This window comes from Pseudorca crassidens, chromosome X, assembly GCF_039906515.1.
Source record: "Pseudorca crassidens isolate mPseCra1 chromosome X, mPseCra1.hap1, whole genome shotgun sequence".
NCBI classification, from domain to species: domain Eukaryota; kingdom Metazoa; phylum Chordata; class Mammalia; order Artiodactyla; family Delphinidae; genus Pseudorca; species Pseudorca crassidens.
Window position 1 is genome coordinate 13,070,385 of NC_090317.1, and position 20,227 is coordinate 13,090,611.

The following is a 20,227-nucleotide window of genomic DNA, read 5'->3' on the forward strand; positions in this document are numbered from 1 at the left end:
CCAAAATAATAATAATAATACATACATACAATAAAAGTACTTCACCATAAATAAGAAATGACGTATTTACTGATTAAAGTGCTTGTTTCATTTTGTAAGTCTTGATAACTTTTTAATCTATTTTACAAATACTTGTTTTTTAAATTTAAAAAATGGTTATATAGAGGTGTAAGTACTTTCAATGTTACTGTTTTTGTGAGTTTATTGCAGTTTTGCTGGGTACCAGATAGTCAGAAATGATAGTGGTAAGGGTCTCATTTAAGCCCTTAATACATGAAGATGGAAATAATCTTTTTATTTTACACGGATCAAAATTCAAAATGAGTTTTCTTTTTTATCTTTTTTTTTTTTCATTTTACCTTCAGTGTAAGCATTTGTGTTCTGTTAGGCTGTGTACAAAAATAACTATTCCATTCAGTGCCTTGAATTACTGATCTATGACGCCATTGATACTCTGCAGGTTTATGGAATTGTTTTAGTTGTAAATTGTCTTTGCCTTCTTATCATTATAATAACAGCTAAAACCAGAGTAGTAAATTCCTGACACTGTTTTAAGTGCTTTATAAGCATTAATTCATTATACACATTTGCTTATTGTATTAGTCAGGGTTCTCCAAAGAAACAACCAACAGGGTCTTTGTGTGTGTGTAAATACCTATATATTTATTATTTTAATATTATTTATATGTAGGGACTTCCCTGGTGGTGCAGTGGTTAAGAATCCGCCTGCCTATGCAGGGGACACAGGTTCGAGCCCTGGTCTGGGAAGATCCCACATGCCGGGAGCAACTAAGCCCGTGTGCCACAACTACTAATGGTTAATATTATTTATTTATTTTTAATTAATTTATTTAATTAATTTATTTTTGGCTGTATTGGGTCTTTGTTGCTGCACGTGGGCTTTCTCTAGTTGCGGCGAGCTTGGGCTACTCTTCGTAGCGGTGCACAGGCTTCTCATTGTGGTGGCTTCTCTTGTTGCGGAGCAGGGCTCTAGGCACGCAGGCTTCAGTAGTTGTGGCACATGGGCTCAGTAGTTGTGTCTCGCGGGCTCTAGAGCTCAGGCTCAGTAGTTGTGGTGCACGGGCTTAGTTGCTCCACGGCATGTGGGATCTTCCCAGACCAGGGCTTGAACCCGTGTTCTCAACCGCTGCACCACCAGGGAAGCCCAGTTAATATTATTTACATGTAAATATTTAAATAAATTTCTTCATATATATATATGTATACACATATTTACACACACATACATACATACACATATAAAGAAACTTGCAAGGAATTGGCTTACAAGGTTTGCAAGGAATTGGCTCACATGATTATGGAGGCTGAGAAGTCCCAAGACCTGGAGTCAGCAAGCTGGAGACCAGGAGACCAATGGTGAAGTTCCAGTCTGAGTGGGACGGCCAGAGAACCTGGAGAGCTGATGGTGTAAGTTCCAGTCCAAAGGCTAGCGTTACGCTTGATACCCAGGAGGAGCCAGTGCTTCAGTTCAAGTCCTGAGGCCAGTTAAACCAGTGTCCCAGCTTAAAGGCCATTAGGCAGGAGGAGTTGCCTCTTACTCCAAGGAAGGGCAGCCTTTCTTCCTTCCTTCCTTTCTTTCTTTCTTTCTTTCTTCCTTCCTTTTTTGGCTGTGTTGGGTCCTTGTTGCTGCACGCAGGCTTTCTCTAGTTGCGTCGAGCAGGGGCTACTCTTTGTTGTGGTGCGCAGGCTTCTCATTGCAGTGGCTTCTCGTTGCGGAGCACGGGTTCTAGGCACATGGGCTCTATAGTGCAGGCTCAGTATTTGTGGCGCACGGGCTTAGTTGCTTCGTGGCATGTGGGATCTTTCCGGACCAGGGATCGAACCTGTGTCCCCTGCACTGGGAGGCGGATTCTTAACCACCGCGCCACCAGGGAAGTCTCGGTCTTTTTGTTTTATTTAGGACTTCAACTGGTTGAATGAGGTCCACTCACATTATTGAGGGCAATTTGCTTTACTCTGTTTACCAATTCAGATGTTAATCTCATCCAGGAATACCCTCACAGACAAACCCAGAATGTCTGACCAAATATCTGGTCAGTATGTGGCACAGTCAAGATGACACATAAAATTAACCATCACACTTATGTCCTAGAATCATGTGAAGATGAATGAACAAATATAAACTGTGTATAGACCAGGAATGGAAGATTTTACCATAAGTAACTGTAGTCTGCTAACCTTACCATCTGTAAAATGAAGGGTTTCGACTGCTACATGGTCTGTAAGGCTCATTGAAGTCCTAGAAGTGGTAAAAGATCTTAGAGACCTTTTAATTGTCCAGCCTCTTCATTTTACAGCTGAAGAAATGTACAGAAAGAGGGCAAATGGCTTGTCCAAGATTATTCAGTGAATGGGAGTTCAGAAATAGGAATTCCAGGCTCAGCTCTGTAACGTATGTCCTCAGTTTCCTCTTTGAACTGCAAGGGCTCCTGGGTCATCAATATTTAAGTTCTCTCCCAGCTTTATAATTTCGTATAAATGTTTAGGCTTCATAGTCTAGCAGTGGAATTTTTTGACTATTTTCTTTTCTTTTTTTAATTAATTTTTATTGGAGTATAGTTGATTTTTGACTTTTTTTTTTTTTTTTTTTGGCGGCACACGGGCCTCTCACTGTTGCCTCTCCCGCCACGGAGCACAGGCTCCGGACGCGCAGGCTCAGCGGCCATGGCTCACAGGCCCAGCCGCTCCGCGGCTTGACTATTTTCTATTGGGTTGTTTATCTCTGTTACTCTTTGGGTCTTCATCTGTCTCTTTTTTTTTTTTTTGTAAGGAGGGAGGAAGGAAGGGAGGTCTCCATCTCTTGGTTGCTCATTTGACTATACTCTACCCCGAATTTCATTTCTCCTTTAACAGTAATGAGTGTGAACTAAATTGTCTGTACTTCGGATGGAAATAACGACAGACTTTAATGGGCTTTTAAAAGTGGTTGTAGTTTTCGTTTTACACTGACCTGAGTGATTGGGGGATCAAATGTAGACGCATGTCTCTGTTAGTACTGTGTTCTAGAAATGAACTTAACTCTGATTAACCTCTTAGCTAACAGCTCTAATGGAGGAGAGCGTTTTTGGTGGTACTGAAATACGATGGGCAGGCTTCCTGGGGAGCAGCGGCACTGTCTGTGCCAGTGGCCACCTGACGTTAGTTCCCAAAGACACTCTTACTCATCTCTACTCCTGAACACCGTTAGCTGCACAGTGGTAGATAGAGAGGCAGCACTTGGGTTGGCTGAGTCACAGCTGCTAGGACACAGTAGGGGCAATAAGAAGAAAATTCATATGTACATATTTGAGAACCAGTTTGATGAAAAGTGTCGGTAGAATATATATCCGTGTTTTGAAATGTGAAGCAGTGTAATTAAAATATTGTGCAAATTTAGACGTACTAATCAAACATACTAATGAAGGCAGTTTAATCAAAGTGAAATCAAACCAAAAGACATACTAATGGATTTATAGAATCCATGTTTGGAATTAATATTTTACATAGTCATGAAATTCATGTTGTATCAACAAATGTCTCTTTTGTTCCTAATATATACCTAGCGTTGTGGAAGTTTTTTGAGGTATGGGACTGGAAACTTCTCTGTTATGGTGCCTCCACTAACCAGCACTGTAGCCTTAGGAAAATCACTTTGTTTTTTGTTTTTTTTTTTTTCACTTCGTTTTTAAATACATTGTTTTACAAATGTAATATTCAGTGCATATAGAAGGACACGTGTTAAATATATGCATAATAAAATGACCACTCACGTACCTGCACCCCAACTTCAGAATTAAACCATTACCAATATAATTCTACCTGTGTGCTCCTTTCTTATCTCATCCCCGTCTCCCCACAACCCTGTAACTATTAACCTTATTTCTGTGAATCATTCTGTTGCTTTAAAAAATAGTTTTAACACATATATATGCAAATTTAGATAATATATTAGTTTTCTTGAGCTTATAGAAATAGTATACTGGGTTTTTATTCTTATTCAATATTAAATTGCTAAGATTCTTCATAAGGTTTTTTTTTTTTTTTTTTTTTTTTTGCGGTTCGCGGGCCTCTCACTGTTGTGGCCTCTCCCGCTGTGGAGCACAGGCTCCAGACGCGCAGGCTCAGCGGCCATGGCTCATGGGCCCAGCCGCTCCGTGGCATGTGGGATCCTCCCGGACCGGGGCACGAACCCGTGTCCCCTGCATCGGCAGGCAGACTCTCAACCACTGCGCCACCAGGGAAGCCCACTTCATAAGGTTTTATGTAGCTATAGTTGATTCATTGTCAGTGCTGAATAATATTTTACTTTGGGAATATACTAGAATTTACCCATTCTTCTGTCAATGGACCTATAGGTTATTTGCAGGGTTTTTTTTTTTTTTTCTGTATGACCAGAAAATGTGTCTTTTAGTGTATATTTATAAAAGGGGTTCCCCCCCAGTGCGTGTAGGATACACATATACATATACAAACACACACTCAGGTATATGTATAGGAAAACAAATACACATAATAACTCTTGAAATGTGCAACTTTACAAGAAGAGATTAAATTGTTTTCCAAAGTGGTTCTACCAATATGCACTCCCACTAGCAATGTATGAGTTCTCGTTGCTTCATATACTTGCCCTTGATATTGACTTCTTACATTTTGTTGCTTCTCTGATTACTAATGAGGTTAAACATCTTTGCATACATTTATGGGCCATTTATGTTTCCCCTCTGAAATACTTGTTCATGTCTTTTAACTGTTTTCTGTTGGTTTATCTTTCTCATACTGATTTATAATTATGAGTCCTTTTCATATATTCAGGAGATTAATCCTTTGTTGGTTATATTTTTGCAAATAACTTAATTTGTGGCTTCACATATATTTATATATGTCTTTTGATAAAGAAGTTCTTAGCTTTAATGTAGTCAAATTTTTTGGTTTCTTTATGGTTACTGCTTTATGTGTCTCTTTTTAATTTATTAATTTATTATTTGCCTGCGTTGGGTTTTTGTTGCTGTGTGTGGGCTTTCTCTAGTTGCGGTGAGCGGGGGCTACTCTTTGTTGTGGTGTGCAGGCTTCTTATTGCGGTGGCTTCTCTTACTGTGGAGCACGGGCTCTAGGCGTGTGGGCTTCAGTAGTTGTAGCACGTGGGCTCAGTAGTTGTGGCTCGCAGGCTCTAGAGCGCAGGCTCAGTAGCTGTGGCGCACGGGCTCAGTTGCTCTTTGGCATGTGGGATCTTCCCAGACCAGGGCTCGAACCTGTGTCCCCTGCATTGGCAGGCAGATTCCCAACCACTAGCACCACCAGGGAAGTCCGCTTTATGTGTCTTGATTAAGCAATCCTTCCCTATGCCAAAGTTGGAAAAGTAGTCTCATTATTTTTTCTAAAAGTTTTAAAATTTGGCAAATTATTTTTTGAGCCTCATTTTCCAGAACTTTAAAATGCAGTTGAACTGGGTGTTCTGTAACAACCTTTTATTCTTTGATGCTGTGACCTGAAGAAGACAGGATATGTGTGTATATTTTCAGAGATTGCAGTGTTCTTTTAGTAATCTCTCCTACTGTGAGGTTTTATACTCTCTCCTACTTTACTTCTCTTTCTCTCATTTCCCCAGCCTCTTCCTTCCTGTTTTCTTCAGAAAATAACCAGTTGAATCCTGCAACATCCTAGTTTCTCTGTTGAAGCAGCACTTTTTAATTGAAATTTATTGAGATAATGCAGTTGTAAGAAATAATAGAGATCCTGTGTACCCTTTACCCAGTTTATGGTAACATCTTGCAAAATTGTAGTGTAACGTCACAACCAGGGTACTGACATTGATAACATCCACTGATCTTATTCAGATTTCTCCAGGTATACTTGTACTCATTTGTGTGTATGTGTGTGTATTTATTTCTATGCAGTTTTATCCCATGTGTATGTTCGTATATCCACCACCACAGGTAAGATACCGAAGGAAACAGCATTTTTTATAAACAGCATTTTTAAAAGTCTGAATTACTGAATACCTCCAGAGTGTTCTGGAGTACCCAGTTTGGCTGGTGCCCACACAGTTCTAGAGGGCCACCTCAGGTTACATAATCCAGAAGCAAATTGATGAACTGAAACCTTGACCTTAGAGATGAAAGAATCTTTGATCTTTGGGTTTGAGGTCCTGGGAGGCCAGTTGGCATGCCCCAAAACATAATCATCATTTATTTTGAATTGTATATGCCCATATGAACCTGCATTTGAGACATCCTTGTAAAAGTTGCCCTTGGTCCATCATACCAATAGGAGTCATTCAAATTCCACCAGGTTGTAAGCAACTAAAAACTCGTAGTGGAAAGGAGGAATGGTAATCCTTCTAGGAAAGCAATTAAAAGCTTGCTGAAATATGCATTGGTTTATATCCCCATAAGTAGAAGCTTACATTATTGTCAGGCTGGTGGTCAAGAACATTTGAAGACTGCATTTATGGGAGAGCTACGTATGCTTTAATTCATGTCTACTTCAAAATATTTAAAAATAAACACTCAGCACCTTTTGACCTCTTATGACTGGCCAGGCACTATGCTAAGCAAAGAGGATAGTGTAGTAAATAAAAACAGAAGTGGTTCGTGTCCTTATGGAACTTATAATCTAATTTACAGTTTAAAAATAAGGCAACAGGGACTTCCCTGGTGGCACAGTGGTTAAGAATCCACCTGCCAATGCAGGGGACGTGAGTTCGATCCCTGGTCTGGGATGATCCTACATGCTGCAGAGAAACTAAGCCCGTGCGCCACAACTACTGAGCCTGCACTCTAGAGCCCACGAGCCACAACTACTGAAGCCCACGCGCCTAGAGCCCATGCTCTGCAACAAGAGAAGCCTCCGCTCGCTGCAACTAGAGAAAGCCCACGCACCGCAATGAAGACCCAAAGCAGCCCAAAAAATAAATAAATAAAATTTTAAAAAGAAAATAAGGCAACAAATATTATAATTACTCACTTTCATAAGTTTTGAATAAAATGAATTAGAAACAGAGATAGCAGAAATAAGGTCTGTTTTTGATAGGGTAGCCAGCCAGCTCTGTCAGAGGAGATGGCATATAAGCAGATAACTGAAGGAAGGAGGGGCGACTTCTGCAGAGGGGTTTGGGAGTAGATACTGGAACCAGCTTGTTCAAAGGCGCTGAGTTGGGCAAGAGCCAGGCACGTTGGGAAACTGAAAAGGAGGCTAGTGGGGCTGAAGGGCACACTCAGTGGAGGAGGGGGAAGATGGCAATGAATGGAGTATAGGAACTTCTGGGGCGCTGTCTTAGGAGCAATTTGGATCTTGTAATCTGAACTTCTTGAAGCCATGAAGGTGGTTTGAAGATGTGGAAGTGTTAATAATGAAGTTGTCTATTTAATCAATTCACAAATATTAGGTACCGTGCCCTGTGTCAGGCACTTCTACTTGCTAGGGATGCACTGGTGAGCAAAACAGACTAATGTCTCTGCCCCCATGGACCTTACATTTTAATGGGGGAGGGTATTGTTAGGGTAAAGGATAAGCTGAGAGCTCCAAAATACAATGGCCAGAAAAAGGTAGATCTTTGTCTTTCTGGCCTGTAATAGCCCGGGGCAAGGAGGCAACTTCTATTCCATAAGATCATCTAGGGTCCCAGGCTAGCGGGGCAGTTCTGCCTTCCTCAGCATTTGGTTTTCAAGTTCCAGCCAACTAGAGGGAAAGAGGGGTCCAGGGCAAGCTTCTTTAGGAAAATGACCAGGAAGTTTCACACATCACTATTACACATATACCTTTGGCGAAATCTTAGTCACGTGGTCCTCCCTAGTCATAAGGGAGATAGAAAAATGCAGTTTCCAGCTGGAAAGCCAGGTGCTCAGGAAGAAAGGAAGAACAGATTTGGGGGGACAACCAGTAGACAGGGAGACAGACAATAAACAAGATAAATAATTGTAGTATCTTGTATGCTAGTGATGAGTGGTAAAGGGAAAAGAAAGCAGGGAAGGAAGATAGGAAGTATCAGGTGGTAGCGGTTGCAGTTTTTCAATAGAGCAACAAAGGAAGGCCTCATTGGCAAGGTGCCATTTCGGTAAAGCTCTGAATGAAGTCTGTGAGCAAGAAATACCATTCTGAGTTGTTCTGAGGTTACCATAACCTAGGGTAGGCTTTTACATGCCTGAATCTTAGACCTTATCTAAAAGTGTTCAGGTTAGTGGAAAAGGCACCATTATACTACAGTTTCATTTAGAGCAAGCAATACAAGAAAGCCTTAAACAATGAATTGGCGAATTACCATGCTAGGGCCTGGACTCTGAGGCATCTGTCTGAGAGATTTTTTCTTGGCTCTTTGATAGATGGTAAACTTAGCTCCCTAAGAAAGGAGGGACTAAGATCCCTCTGCAACACTCAGTTCAGAGAGTGTTGCACATACTTGTTTTATAGGGTTTGGGGGGTGGCAGGGTAATTTTTTTTCTAAGTGTAGGAATTATTGATGATTTGAGTCTGCTGTAGAACTCTGGTTAATTTCAGTCAGCCATTGCCAGTGCAGTTTTAAGGATGTGGTGACATAAGAATGGAAGTATTTTCATGTCCACGCTTGGTCATCCAAAATCTTGCTTAGTTGCCCTTCCAGTTAGAGAAAGCAGTAGTTTCCAACACTTCATTATTTTCTTTAATTATATTCGAGTGCTGCTTTAAGTTATATGTCAATGTAAAATACATAATAAGCACCTTTTCCTACTTCTGCATCACTTTTTTTGTTTTTAATGACAACCTGTTTGGTTAATGAGACAAAAGAAAAGGATTTTCTGCCTGTTTTTACTCTAATGCCCTTCCCACCTACAACACCCCTAGATGTGGGTAGATAGATTGTCTCGGGTTTATTTCTATGTTAGTAATCATTATCTTTCATTAGAGAACTTACAGTTTAGGAAAGGAGATAAGATACACAGATACATAACGAAAATACAAGGCAGGAAGTGATAAATGCCATGAGAAAGGTAAAAATAAAATGCTCTTGTAGTTCACAGACTACAGAATGAGTAACCCTGTCAGTCTTTGCTTCCACAATCTTGAAGGGAGACAGTAAGGTTAACTTTGAGCTTAATATATAATGCTGTCAAAAGGAATTTTCTCTTCTTGGAAAAGGGAAGCATTTGATCTGTTATCCTACTATTTTAAGTATTTTTGTGAGTCCAGTCCTTTTCTAGACACAGATAAAATACATTTTTTGCCTGTCATGCTACACCACAGAGAAAAGCTCAAGTCAGACTGGAAAAGCACTGCTAATCACTTCATAGCATTTTATAGTCTTGGAAGTTACCCTTGAATCTTTTCTCCTCTCCCTCCAGCTTACCCAGTCCCTCACCAAATTCCAAAGATTATGCCTCCTGAATATTTTTGGGATCCAGTCTTGCCAAGCTTAATCCATCTCTGCAAAGCAGCTAGACTGATTTTTTTAAAACATAGCATTAGTTTAAGTCAGTTTAATGCTAAGAATCCCTAGTGGTTCCCTTCACAGAGTAAGATTTCGACTCCTTATTGTGCACACCAGGCTCTGCCTGCCTGTGCAATAACATCTCTGACCTTTGCCCCTCGCCTTGTACACTGCAGTCACACTGGCCTTCCCTCAGGGCTCGCCCTCCTCCCGCACACTGCTCCCACTGTGTGGAATCCTCCCCCAAGGGCCCCATTTCTATTCCTTCAGTACTGAACTCAAGCATCCTTAAGGAAACCTTCCGACCCCCGCTGCAGTCAGACCACCCAATCTCAATGGGGTCTCATAGCACCTTGTACTTCTCTTACTTCTTTCTGCAACTGTAATTAATAATGAATCTTGGAGCTAGTTATTAGCTGCCTTCCCCCTAGAACAAAATTTAAAAGGGTATGTGTGCTTTTACTTAGTGCTCTGTGCCCAGGGCCAGTGTCTGGTATAGTGCCGAGTACTGGAATAAATTCTTAAGAAGTACTTGTTGCTAAAGAAAAAGGGCAGAAAATTCCCAAATTATTTAAATTTGGTTTTAGATTTTATTGAGGTGCTTACATTTGATCATAGGTTTTTTAAAGTTGTTGGAATGTTTATAAAAGACAAGTATCAGCATCACCTGGGAGCTGTTAGAAATGCAATGCCCAGGCTTCTGATTCAGACCTACTGTATCAGAAACTGTGGGTGGGACCTGACAATCTGGTGTAACACACCCTCCAGGTGCCGCTGATGCAGAATAATGTTTGAGAACCAGGGTTCTATAAAAATACTGACTGAAGGTTGACTCTGACTAAGTAAGATATGAAGTGCAACTTAATCCTACTTTTGCAATTAGGTACATTGTTTCTAATCAACAGTGGGTGGTAATAAACTACTTTTCAGCTGCCACCCTCCCCCACCCCCTATTTTATCAATTGTCTTCAGATATCAACTGAAATGTAAACAAGGTCTGCTTGATCAATCAACCCAAACCTGGACTTTAGAAATTCCACAGTATTTTTCAACCTTCACCCCTCTGAATCTAACTTTTATGTAGTGCCATCCGATTCCAGGAAATGCTTGTAAAACTGATAATACCCATGATTCTAGTGTTGGAGTGCTTTGCTTTTAATTTTTTTTTTGGCCGCACTGCGTGGCATGTGGGATTTTAGTTCCCCGACCAGGGATCAAACCCATGCCCCCTGCAGTGGAAGCGAGGAGTCTTAACCACTGGACTGCCAGGGAAGTCCCATTAATTTTTTAATGTTTATTATACAGGGTCGAAATGATTTTTGCTAAAGCTTAGGTTGTCATAGTTTCTAGATTTATATCTAATGCATTTTGAAGCATTAGCAGGGTTTAGATGTGCATATTCTTGGCTGTGTTTAGATTTCAGGGCTGTGCTACATCATCAAACTTTTGCTGATGGATTGACTGCATTGTTAAACGTCACTCATCCCCGATTTTGCCATTGACTTTAAATTTGCTCCATGTTTGACTCAAGGACAGTGTTGACAAACCATTCCCACCTGGTGACTATTAAGTGATCCATAGGAAGTTAATTGCAGGTTTCTTTCTCATGTAACAGATGCCCAAGGCTCATTGATTCTCTTTGTAATATTTGGTTAGAAGCACAGGATTTGAATGGAGAAGGGAGGTAACCAACAAAAGATTTTTTTCAATGTTTTTAAAAACTTTAAATTTTAGAATAGTTTTAGATTTACAGAAAAGTTGCATACATGGTACAGAGTTTTCACATCCCACGTGCAGTTTCCTATATTATTAACATCTTATGCAGTAATGTACATTTGTCACAATTGATGAACCAATATTGATACATTATTATTAACTAAAATCCATACTTAATTATTCAGATTTCCTCAGTTTTCCATTAATGTCATTTTCCTGTTATAGGATCCTAGGCAGGATACCACATCATATTTAGTTATATCTCATTAGATTCCTCTTGGCTGTGACAGTTTCTCAGACTTTCTTTGGTTTAGATGACATTGACAGTTTTGAGGAATACTAGTCGCATATTTTGTAGAATGTCCCTCAATTGGGATTTGTCCATTTTTCTTATGATTAGACTCGCACTTATTGAGTTTTGAGAGGAAGACTGGTGAGGTGAAATGCCATTTTCATTACACCATATCAAGAGTACATTTAAAAAATTTTTTTTTATAGAATTATAGTTGATTTACAATGTTGTGTTTCAGGTGTAAAGAGTACAAATTATTAACATGACATCCTGGTTGGCATTGACCTTGATCACCTGCCTAAAGTAGTGTTTACCTGATTCCTCCACTTTAAAGCTGCTGTTTTTCCTCTTTTCCATACTGTACTCTTTGGAAACAAGTTACTAAGTGTAGCCCAAGAGTTGTGGGGGTTTTGTTTTTTTGTTTTTTTTTGCTACCATGCGGCATGCGGGATCTTAGTTCCCTGACCAAGGATCGAACCCATGCCCCCTGCATTGGGAGTGCAGAGTCTTAGCCACTGGACCGCCAGGGAGATCCCAAGAGTTTGTTTTTTAAATATAGATTCCAGATAACATCTTTCTCGCTGAGTGGGGCCTTCTCCATTATTTTTTGGTGTCTCCTTTTTTAATTTTTACTTTAATCAGGAGACAGGCATATGCAGTTGACATGTTTCAAATGCTTATTTATTTATTTTTAAGAAAAAAACGTTGCCAAGCTTTATTTAGGTTGCAGTGGTTATAGACAACACATCTAACCCTATATCCCACCCCACCGTACTCGGCCCCCTGCACAGGCTCAGCTCCCTTTTCCCTCCAGTCTCACTTCTTGTCCTCCTCCCTTTTGTCCTTCTTGCCCTCCTCCCTCTTGTCCTTCTTGCCATCCTTGGTGGCCTGGGAGGCCAGGGAGCCCATGGCATTTCAAGTGGCCTCGTTGTTGGGATCCACACCTGGGAGGTTCTCCAGGACACTCTGAAGGAACTTGGGGTCCTGCATCACGTCATAATCATCCTCCTCCTTGGCGGGCTCAGGTGTGTCCATGGCTAAACTGGCATCAATGTCAGCTGATTCTGCCTGGCCAAATTCTGCGCCCTGGAGGCACATCTGCATGGCGTAAGCATTCTGTTCTGCCTCAGTCATACTGCTTAGGTCAGGGAGCCCCGTGCGGCCACACTCCTGCTGGCTGATGGTCATCTTCAGCAGGGCATCGTCCGAGTCTTCAGTCCCAGTCGTAGCGCTTCCCACCTCAGCGGCAGAGGCAGCAGCTGCCCACCGCGCCTCCTCCTCCTGCGGCTGCCGCCGCTCTTCCATAGAAACACGCAGGGCCAGGGCCAGCTCACGATCAGCACTGGGATCCACTCCAAATTCAGCCACTGGCACCAAGACCCAGCATGGCACTGCCTTCCCCAGCCAGAATCGGAGAACTGATGAGGGCATCGGCCAAGCTGGGCCCAGGACGCACTGTCACCAGATGAGAACCGCTTCCATCTTTGCCATTCAGTGTGTTTACAAAGGCGGTCAGCTTTTCTGTGCTCACCTCCTCTTCCCCCAAATTGATAATGTCAGCATTTACTTTCTCCTTCTTGAGGCGTTTAGCCAGTTTCACCAGATTCTTCTCATTGTCCTCCATGGGGCTTCCCACAAAGGCAATGATTCGTATCTTGTGATTCTTGCCCTGTTGGTGCTTCAGGGCCAGATGGGCCACGCAGATGCCAGTGCAGAAGGTGATCTTGCCCTTCGGTTGGACAGTGTGGAGCTTAGACAGGATGTGGCCGGTGTCAGGGGTGAGTGTGGTCCGCACTTCACAGTCATTGGCCAGTGTGATGAGGCCCACATTGTTCTCAGGGTTGCTGAGGATCTTGGAGTGACAGACTATGTTGACAGCGTCTTGTTGGGCGTGTAGCCGGGTGGGTAAGAAGTCCCCATTCCGCATATACTCACTGTTGTCCACGCAAACCATAGTGCTTTCCAACACCATCTTGCCGCCTTCCACCCTCCCCAACTTCAAATGCTTATTTAAATTATGAAGTATAGGGGCTTTCCTGGTGGCGCAGTGGTTGGGAGTCCGCCTGCCGATGCAGGGGACACGGGTTCGTGCCCTGGTCCGGGAAGATCCCACGTGCCGCGGAGCGGCTGGGCCCGTGAGCCATGGCTGCTGAGCCTGTGCGTCCGGAGCCTGTGCTCCGCAACGGGAGAGGCCACAACAATGAGAGGCCCGCGTACTGGAAAAAAAAAAAAAAAAAAATTGTGAAGTATATTTCAGCTGATGAAGGGATTTGAAATTAAAGCGAATATTTGTGCTGGGGAACTTAGGGGAACCTAACGTGGTTTTGCAAATGCTCCTGTGTCTAGCTGTTGCCCACATATACTCTCATTCCTTAGCCTCCAAGCCTCTCTTTGCCTGTAGCTGCTCCTAGAATTTAATTGCCTGCTAGCTAAAACCTCTATGAAAACATTTGGGTAGATAGAGTGGCCCAGGATTTTCTTTTGCTTGGCAAGAACTCACTTGCTAAAATGGTTTTTAATATGTTGGTGCCTCTCTACTGTGCTTCTTTTGCCAGAATAGATGCAGCCCAAAAGATTTGCTTGTCTTCCTAACTCCTTTTTTAATAGCTCATAGCAGTGACTGAGCTATTGATCTGAAGGGATAATAACAACCCTGTATGTGCTTTTTGCAAGTTCTGATATTTTAAGAACTGAGAGCTTTGAAAAAGAACATCGCTTTACTTCACAAACTCAAGGCTTCTTCAAACCAAATAATATACAGCATATGTCATAAAGAAGGTTCATTCCTAGAAATCACCAGATTTAAAGGGAGCAAAGGATGAGGGAGAAGGAATTAAAACAAGTGACAGTACTTGCTCAGAGACTGATGACCAGGGTCAGCTCCACAGGAACACTGTCTCCAGCAGCCCCACTTACTCTTCCTCACCGCATCCCTAATTCATGTTCTTGGCTCCTAAAATACACTTAAAGCACTTCTCAGAAAGATTGAAAGGCACACAGAAAGTAAACAAACTTTTTGGTGAAGTTAACCTTTAGTATATTATTAGTAGTTTTGGATTCTAGGTTGACTCCTCAGTAGGAAAAATAGCAAGCAACATGCCTCATTATAATTGGATATATAAATAACTTAAGATAATACATCTATCATAAGGTAAATAGAAAAATTGGGGGATTTTTTAGCTGCACACATTTATTTATTTATTTATTCTTGGCTATGTTAGGTCTTTGTTGCTGCGCACGGGCTTTCTCTAGTTGCAGCGAGCTGGGGCTGCTCTTCGTTGAGGTGCGTGGGCTTCTCATTGCTGTGGCTTCTCTTGTTGTGGAGCACAGGCTCTAGGCGCATGGGCTCAGTAGTTGTGGCACGCGGGCTCAGCAGTTGTGGCTCGCGGGCTCTAGAGCGCATGCTTAGTAGTTGTGGTGCACGGGCTTAGTTGCTCCACAGCATGTGGGATCTTCCCGGACCAGGGCTCAGACCCGTGTCCCCTGCATTGACAGGCAGATCCTTAACCACTGTACCACCAGGGAATTCCCTTAGCTGTGTACATTTATTAATCCAAGTTCTGGCTAATAAGGTCTAAGACCACTCCCTCAAGTTGAGAGATATGCCCCACCCCCCAAAAAACAGTCAAAGAATATTTAGGTTTATACTCTTAATTTGTTAATGTTACTGTCTAATATCTCTTATATATTTGTATCTGTTCAGCACCTGGAAGAATTCAGTACTTATTTTTAGAATTTGTCTTAAACTTTTTTAGTAAACTTTTCATTTTAGGATAATTTCAGATTTATAGGAACTTTGCAGAGATGGTACAAGGAGTTCACATATGCCCCTACACAGTTTCCCTTATTATTAGCTTATATTAGTAATGGTACATTTGTCACAATTAATGAACCAATATTGTTATGTTATTACTAACTGAAGTCCATACTTCATTCACATTTCTTCAGTTTGTCCCTAATGTCCTTTTTTCTGTTCCAGGATCCCATCGAGAATACAATACCATAATTAGTCATCCTGTCTCCTTAGGCTCTTCTTGGATGTGACAGTTTCTCATACTTTCCTTGGTTTTGATGACGTTGACAGTTTGGAGGAGTACCGGTTAGGGATTTTGTAGCAGATCCCTCAGTTAGGATTTGTTTGATGTTTTTCTCAAGATAAGATGTGGATTATGGCTTTTTAGGAGGAAGACTGGAGAAGTGAAGGGCTGTCCTCATCACATCTTATCCACCATGCACAGTATCAACGTGACTTTCTACTGATGATGTTAACTTGATCACTTGGCTGGGGTAGCATTTGTCAGCTTTCTTCACTGTGAAGTTAGTCTTTTTTAAAACAGATTTTTACTGATTTTTCTACCTCTATGATTCTGGAGAGGAATATGGTTCATTTCATTTATTTATTCAACAGATGTTACTTTGAGTTAAAGAAAACATGGTTTTAGGTAAATTTTAGGGTTTTATTCCCCCCAAGGCCCACTCTTACTAATTGGAGAAATAAACCGTATTTAAGGAATAGCCAATACTTTGTAGTTAACAAAAGTTGGTCAAGGTCAAGTTGTTGGTGTACAGTGTATATTTGTTTAGCTTTTCTGAATATACTGAGTTTTTCAACAAAATTCTGTTTGACCACTGATGAATATTGTTAAATAATTTAAATCACATTCTTCAAGTGTTATGGCATCTCAATTATTCATGATTTATCAGTTATTAGACTTTCTTACCTTCTCTTTTCACTCTTTTATTCAGAAGTAATAGTGGAAATGAGACCCTTTCTATCTTCCCAGCTTTTGTATAAGTACAAAGGATTATATAGATATTAGGGATCAAGCAACCTCCTGCTTATCTACATTCTTTCAAATGCTAGTCACAGTAACAGATGAAGATCAGAAAGCACTAGGAAAGGCTTCCCTGGTGGTGCAGTGTTAATAATCTGCCTGCCAATGCAGGGGACACGGGTTCGAGCCCTGGTCCAGGAAGATCCCACATGCCACAGAGCAGCTAAGCCCGTGTGCCACAACTACTGAGCCTGCGCTCCAGAGCCCGCGAGCCACTACTACTGAGCCCACGTGCCACAACTACTGAAGCCCACGTTCCTAGAGCCCGTGCTCTGCAACAAGAGAAGCCACCGCAATGAGAAGCCCGCACACTGCAACGAAGAGTAGCCCCCACTCGCTGCAACTAGAGAAAGCCCACGCACAGCAACAAAGACCCAGCGAGCCAAAAATAAATAAATTAAAATAAATAAATTAAAAAAAAAGAAAGTACTAGGAAAAGAAGAGTTTTGCTATCAAAGAATGAGTGTGTCATGCAGCAGATGAGCCTCTAGGATGAATTTGATTAAATCTCCACAGCAGCAAAGTCGCATAATCAGATGGTGTTGCTTGAGGCTTTCTCTTGCTTTGGAGTTGGATAATCTAAATTGTGTAGCCTCTAGTGGATTTTCATTCTGTCATGTATCAAGGAACGTCTGTGCAGATGAAAAGAGGTTTTCTGTTGGGCTGTGTGTGAGCTCAGTGGAAAGGGTTAAAAATTAGGAATGAATGCATTTAACTCAATTTTTCTTCCTAATAACAGACATCTCTACCAGATTTGATGACACTGCAAACATGAAAGGAGTAGAGACATCTGGGTGTTATCATAGGCTCTGCCACTACTTGTAGTTTGGGGGGTAGGTTTTTTTTTTCTTAATAAATTTATTTTTTTATTTGTTTGTTTTTATTTTTGGCTGCGTTGGGTCTCCGTTGATGCACGCAGGCTTTCTCTAGCTGCGGTGAACATGGGCTACTCTTCGTTGCGGTGCGGGGGCTTCTCATTGTGGTGGCTTCTCTTGTTTTGGAGCATGGGCTCTAGGCACACAGGCTTCAGTAGTTGTGGCACACGGGCTCAGTAGTTGTGGTGCGCGGGCTCTTGAGTGCAGGCTCAGTAGTTGTGGTGCACGGGCTTAGTTGCTCCACGGCATGTGGGATCTAACCGGGCCAGGGCTCGAACCCATGTCCCTTGCATTGGCAGGCAGATTCTTAACCACTGCGCCATCAGGGAAGCCCGGGGGTAGTTTTATTATGTGACTTCCCTCGGTGGTCCTCAGATTTTCATCCATATAGTTAAGAGTGGATAGGTCAGAGCACTGCTTATACCCCTCAAGACTATGTAAGTTTGTGGTTCAGAATGGGAAATAAGAGTAGCAATATGGGCTGTCCACCCAATTTCATGGTATGATATGATACAGTACATTAGGAAAAAGATTTCTGGGTAATAGCTATGAGGCATAGAACTTTTTAAGATATGTATTCTGGATTAGGGAAGTGATGGTAGGTAGAGGAAGTGGAGGTGGGTGAACAGAGATCTCTATACACTGAATTCCATATTCCTCTTCCTTGGTCCTTCCCATGTGACAGGTTCACTCTTTCTCTTTCATTGCCGATCTTCTCTGCTCAGGGCCTTGCCTCATGCTGTCTGATGTTGGGAGGGCTGTGAGGGCCTGCTGACTTCCATGTCTTCACTGCTCTCCAGTGGACAGAGCTGGGGCGGGTCAGCCCCGAACGAGGCTTTGGGCCCCAGCCTGTCCTGAGCTGGAGATAATTTGGGAACCTCTGGCTGCCAGCTCAGCAGATCGGCATGTCTGCTAGTCTCATTCTGACTTTGTGTGCTTACATTTTTTAAGGCTGCTCTTGCTTAGTTCCTTGTAATTAAGACTGGCCTTGTACTTCCATGCCAGAACCCGGGCCCGTCTGTGAAGTCCTTGTCTGGGTATAGTGGTTGGTGCCACAGTTGCTCCAAGGGTAGAAATATGCTTTCTTTTAGCCAGGCCTCTCCGGAACTTGAACTCTGCCTGGACCCATGCCTGTGTTTGGGACTCTGCTACCCATTGTTGATTTTGTTGATGCTCACTGACCAATTGCTTTTTACCAGATTTACCTGTTATAGTATTATGTCTGCTTTCTCCTTGCTGAGTATCCTGATGTTTGCTCATTGACCACCTATCTGGACCTCTGCCTGTTGCTGCCCACTCTCCTTTGCCAATTATGCTCTCTTGCCTACCTGGATCTCCTCCTAGAGCTCGCTTCTGAGTCCATCTCCAATTCCTTCCCTCCAATATGGAGGTGTCTCTATAGATGACAGGACCTGATCTACCGTACTGCCTGCCTTCAGAAGCTTAATTGTGACAGTCAGTGTTTTCCATTCTGTTTATAAAAATCTGTCACCTTTTAGCTGCCTTAGTTTGTTATTCCCTGATATTATAAACTCACTCCTTGACTTTTTTATTTGATCATTTTTTGGTCTTTCCTTAGAACAAATCTCATGTATCCCCTTTTCAGCCACTTGTTACTTTCACAGGGAGTGGCCTCAAATCATAAATCTTCACATTGGAAGAGACTTTCAAAGACATCTAGTTCAACTTTCCATGTGATGGGTAACTTACCAACTCCCAAAATAACCCATCAATAACATTTTCGACAGCTCTCAACTGGTTTCTTGGGCCCCAAACTATCAATTCATTCATATATTTATTCACTTATTCATTCAGTCAACAGTTACTCAACGTCTACTTTTAGCCAGGCATTCATGTGTGTGTGTGTGTGTGTGTGTGTGTGTCTCTGTGTGTGTGTGTTTGTCACCATTCCTGTCCTTAGAGAGCTGCTACTCCAGGGGGGATAGAGAAATAAACAATCATGATTGCTAGCTAGAGGCATGCAGTGGGTAGGGGAATGGGTCATTTCTTCTGCATGACTGAAGGTTGGTTCATGGAGGGGCTCTTTCTGCTGCTTCAATTAACACCAACTTTCTGGTCCACCACCAGCTTTTCAGCTACTCAATAAAGAGAGAGGAGAGTCTCCTTTCTGCCTCTGTCTATTGTTGACTTGCCCTTGAAATCATCTTTGTAAATGCAAGTCTTCGTTTTTTACTCCCCTGCTAATAGGGTCCCCATTGTCTACCCCGCAAACAGACATCTAGCTCTTTGACACAACTTATGAAGCCCTCAGCCTTCTGGTTCATGCTTGCCTCTCCAGTCCCATACACACCATTTTTCATCAGGCTCTCAGTGCCCCCAAATTTCGTGCAGTTTCCTGGCTACATCGTGCTTACTCACACTTCTCTTGCATATGTTGTTCCTGCTACCTGGAATGACTGCCGGTCTCATCTCCACGGTGAACTCCCGGGGCACTGTGAAAGCCTGATGGAAAATGGTACACAGGGAGGAATAAATCACAACTCTGACCTTCCTTTTCTATTAAGGTGTACTTTGACCTGTTGGCTGCTCTTGCCCCTTATACACCCCCATGCCTGCCACCCGAAGATTGTAAACTACTCTACACCAGGCAGTTATCTCTGTGTCTTCAGCCTTCACGCAGAGACTGGCCCAGAATGGGCAGTCAATAGATATGTGTTGGATGAATGGATGAGTAAAGAAATAAAGACAAGTCTTCTATAGCCTATTTTTCACTTTAGGTCTCCCTTGGAGCACCGAGAATGCTACTTAAAAGACTCTTACCGTTGTTTTGACTGTAGCTCCCTGCCAACCTAGGACCGCGCTCACTGGCTTATCCATGGCTAGACACCTGCCTGCAACTATCACTGAACAGCCTGCCTGCCATACAGGGAGAAAGGCCCTTTGGGGGTTCGGGGAAGGTTGGACAACTCTTCACCTTCTCCCACCTGGCAGCCTCTGCTGCCAGGATAAGCTTCTCGCATGTCTCTTCAAAACTCTAATCAAGAGAAAGAAATTGCACAGAATGAAAATGCTTCTTTCTTGCTCTGGTAAATCAGAACAGTTGTAAAGTGAGGAGAATTAGTACTTGAACAAGTTCCTGTCTTATTAA

At 42.3% G+C, this 20,227-nt stretch overlaps 1 protein-coding gene and 1 pseudogene across 1 annotated transcript in view; one reads left to right on the forward strand and one right to left on the reverse strand.

Moving 5' to 3' along the window:
- ATP11C (ATPase phospholipid transporting 11C) overlaps positions 1-20,227 on the forward strand; it is a 176,561-nt gene that overhangs the window by 12,924 nt on the left and 143,410 nt on the right. The window lies entirely within an intron of this gene.
- On the reverse strand, positions 12,122-13,399 carry LOC137217431 (26S proteasome non-ATPase regulatory subunit 4 pseudogene; annotated as a pseudogene).